The following is a 4,096-nucleotide window of genomic DNA, read 5'->3' as shown; positions in this document are numbered from 1 at the left end:
CCCAGGGCTGATTCATCCTCTGAACACCTGACTCCCTTTCCTAAGATAAATTTATCTTAACCATGATCTTCTCCAGTGAGCCTACCTGGGAAGATGCAGGCCAGCAACTCAGATGGACCTGAATCCCTGACTATGGTCTTCTCTTGGATACCACATCTACCCCAGGGCTGATTCATCCTCTGAACACCTGACTCCCTTTCCTAAGATAAATTTATCTTAACCATGACCTTCTCCAGTGAGCCTACCTGGGAAGATGCAGGCCAGCAACTCAGATGGACCTGAATCCCTGACTATGGTCTTCTCTTGGATGGAACCACATCTAAGGACAAAGCATGAAAGGAAATGTTAACAATATTTCACTGCAAAGAAAAGAAAATATGGCTGTTAAATTAGCAAGATAATATTGTCGGGAAGGCAAAACTTTTTCTCTGTGCTCTCTAAGTTGATGTAAGACAGGCTAATGGGGAAAAAGCATACAACTTGTATTTAATAATGTTTTTACATGCACCTGGGAGCCTTCCTGGGAGGAAAATGAAGATCCAAGAAGCAGGCAGGCCTGTGTTTATTGACTAGGCTGAACAAAGAGCTAGTTGTGAAAAAGTAACTAAAGTTTATGGGGTGATGAAAGGAAGAAAAAGATTATTTATTTATTTATTTAGATTTATTTTATTGCTGAGAGTATTTCAGATGTCCCCCATTTTCCCCTCTTTGCCACCCTCCACCCATCTCCCACCCCACCCGAGGCCTTCACCTGTCTATGGTCTGTGTCCATGGGCTATGACTACTCTGTGCTTCTAAATTCCTTCACCTTTTCACCCATCTCCCCAACACCCCTCCCATCTGGCAACTGGCAAAATGTTCTCTGTATCTATGAGTCTGTTTCTATTCTGCTTGTTCATTTATTTTGATTTTTAGATTTAATTGGTGAATACATTTCCATTTTATTGTTCATATTTTTTTTATCTTTATTTTCTTCTTCTATTTCTTAAAGAAGAGCACTTTAACATTTAATGTAATATTGGTTTGGTGGTGATGCACTCCTTTAGCTCTTTTTCTTGTCTAGGAAGCTCTTCAATTCTAAATGATAGCTTTGCAGGGTAGAATAATCTTGGTTGTAAGTCCTTGCTTTTCATCACTTTGAATATTTCTTGCCACTCCCTTCTGGCCTGCAAAGTTTCTGTTGAGAAATCAGCTGACAGTCGTATGGGTACTCCCTTGTAGGTAACTAACTGTTTTTCTCTTGCTGCTTTTAAGATCTCTCTTTGTCTTTCACCTTTGGCATTTTAATTATGATGTGCTTTGGTGTGGGCTTCTTTGGGGTTATCTTGTTTAGAACTCTCTGCACTTTCTGGACTTGTATGTCTATTTCTTTTACCAGGTAAGGGAAGTTTTCTGTCATATTTTTTCAAATAGGTTTTCAATTTGCTCCCTCTCCTCTCCTTTTGGCACCCCCATAATGCGGATGTTGGTACTCTTGAAGTTGTCCCAAAGGCTCCTTATACTTTCTTCATATTTTTGGATTATTTTTTCTTTTTGCTCTTCTGATTGGATGTTTTTTGCTTCCTTGTATTCTAAGTTCTTGATTTGATTCTTGGTATCCTCTACTCTAATGTTGGTACCCTGTAAATTATTCTTTACTTCAATTAGTGTATCCTTCATTTCTGATTGGTCCTTTTTATGTTGTTGATGTCCTCACTAAGGTCCTTGAAGTTCTCAGTAAGTTTCTTAAAGATCCTTACAACCATTGTTTTGAATTCTGTATCTGGTAGTTTTCTTGCTTCCAGTTCATTTAGTTCTTTTTCTGGAGATTACTCCTGTTCTTTCATTTGTGACATGTTTCTTCGTCTCCACATTTTGGCTGCTTCCCTGTCTTTGTTTCTATGTATTAGGTAGAGCTGCTATGTTTCCTGGAATTGATAGAGTGTCCTGTAGGGCCCAGTGGCTCAGCCTCCCCAGTTTCCTGAGCTGGGCACTCCAGGTGCACCCACATGTGAGCTGTGTGCACTGTCCTACTGTAGTTGAGCCTTGGTTGATGATAGCTTCACTGGGTGGGATTGACCCCCCTCCCCCGGCCCCCCTTGGCCAATTAGTTGTGAGGATCCACTGCAACTACAGTGGAAGAACTGCTGTGCAGAATCTGACCCTATGGAACAGGACTTGCTTCAATGGGGCTTTGGTGCTCACTGAGTTTGCCCCTTGAGTGTGTCACTCGTGGAGGTAGTGGGGTTGTAATCAACATGGTCAAAACTGACCACCAGGTGCACTGGCTCTGGAGCTTCCTGGGAGGTATAAAGTCAGCCACTGCCTGTGCCCTGCCTTGGGCCACCCAGTATGAGCTACAGAGCAATCTGCAGATGGCTGCTACTTATGTTGGGTTTGGAGGTGCCCAGGAGAAGCCAAGCTATGAACTAAGGTGGGCTGCTGCTAGTGCTGGGCCTGGGGCCACTTATTGAGATGTATGGGGCATGCTGATGCCCGCTGCTGTTTGTTTGAGAGATTTTAGGAAAGTCTAAAGCATGAGGCAAGAGAGGCCAGTTGTATGGAAAAGCCACTGGAAATGGCGTGGATAAGCCTGCTAGTAGGGAGGGGCAGGGTCTCAGGGAATCATCAGGACACAGCAAAAAGTGTGAGCCAGGTTGATGGAGATTCAGCTATCGTGCCAGTCTGTGGGCTCTGTGGCAGAGAGGACTCTGCAAAGGAAGAGTGGCCTCTGCCAGCACTTCTGTCTGGGAGAAAGCTGCCCCTCCAGCTCTTGCCCTGATTCTAGACAAGTTAGTTCCTCCCCAAATGTCTCAGGTTTCTTTCAAGCTGCTGCCCCAGCACTGGAGCTCAGAGGGAGTGAGTCCAAGTATGTCCTTGCATGGGTCCTTTAAGAGGCATTGCTTGGGCGCTAGTTGGTTTGGCTCAGTGGATTGAGCATCAGCCCATAGACTGAAGGGTCCTGGGTTCGATTACAGTTAAGGGCATATACCTCAGTTGGGTAAGGACTAACAACAACAACCACAAAAAAGAGGAACTGCTTGGGACTCCAGCAGCCTTCATGTCACTCAGCCACAATCCTCGCTGGTTTTTATAACCAGAAGTTGTGGGGAACTTCTCTTCCTGGCACTGGAACCCTGGGCTGGGGGGCGTGGTGTGGGGCTGGGGCCCCTTGCTCCTCAGGGAAATCTCCAGAGCCAACATATCCCTCCTGATTTTAAACGGCCACATGTGAGTGTGGGACCAGACAGTTCCCTGAGTTCGCCCCGAGTTTCTGCCCCTCCTACCAGTCTTGATGTGCCGCTTCTTTAATCCCCGAGTTGTAGGACTTCGTTCAGCTAGATTTCAGGTGGTTCTCCATGATGGCTGTTCTGCATTTTAGTTGTAATTCTGATGTTTGTTTATTATTTATTTATGTATTTATTTTTGGTAAGGATTATTTTTAACACAGTTTGTGCAGATGCCCCTGGGGCTTGACTCCCCATGTCCAGTGACAAGAATGCTTTTTCCCTCCGGGTGCAGGGAAGGTGTTTTTCCCTTGGGAGGTTTATGTCCTACTTTCAGGAAGAATAGGGGGCCGGGCAGAGAGCCCTTCTGGCACCTGCTCTCTTTCAAGTGCCTTTAACTCAAAATAGTTAATCTGCCAAACCAGCACATACCGGGTGGGGTGGGGTGTTGGGGACCCCCCAGTACCCAGACCAGCATTGCTGCTTGGCTCAGGCACACGATGCCCTGTGTCCTGGCGCGTGGAGAAAACGGTCTTTCCCAGCATCCTGCAGGGCGGCCTTGGCCCCTCCAGGGAGCTTCCGAGTGTCCTGGTGACATGACAGCAGCTTTCCCCGGAGTAAGTGGGAGGGGGCGGGCCGGCAGCCACAGGTCTTTTATAAAAAGTAGAACAACCCATTGTATTACATGTATTGTGGCAACTGACATGACTGATCTGATCCATAGCATCTCAATGACTCTTCCCACCATATAGTTTTTTCTTTTATTAAGACAAATTCGCATACCATAAAATTCACCCTTTTAAAGTACACAATTCAGTGGGGTTTTTTAAGTATTTGCACCAAGTTGTACAATCACCACCACTCTCTAATTCCAGACACCTGGCATGGTT

The 4,096-nt window shown here is 45.5% G+C and overlaps 1 long non-coding RNA gene across 1 annotated transcript in view; it reads right to left on the bottom strand.

Moving 5' to 3' along the window:
- Nucleotides 1-158, bottom strand: part of LOC106726087 — a 21,111-nt gene extending 20,953 nt beyond the window's left edge. Inside the window, exon 1 of the long non-coding RNA XR_001362096.1 lies at nt 86-158. This is a non-coding gene — a long non-coding RNA (uncharacterized LOC106726087). The remainder of the gene's footprint in view (nt 1-85) is intronic.
- Nucleotides 159-4,096: the final 3,938 nt, after the last annotated feature.

This window comes from Myotis brandtii, unplaced genomic scaffold (assembly GCF_000412655.1).
Source record: "Myotis brandtii unplaced genomic scaffold, ASM41265v1 scaffold225, whole genome shotgun sequence".
Taxonomy (NCBI): domain Eukaryota; kingdom Metazoa; phylum Chordata; class Mammalia; order Chiroptera; family Vespertilionidae; genus Myotis; species Myotis brandtii.
This window is presented reverse-complemented; position numbering and strand designations above follow the sequence as displayed.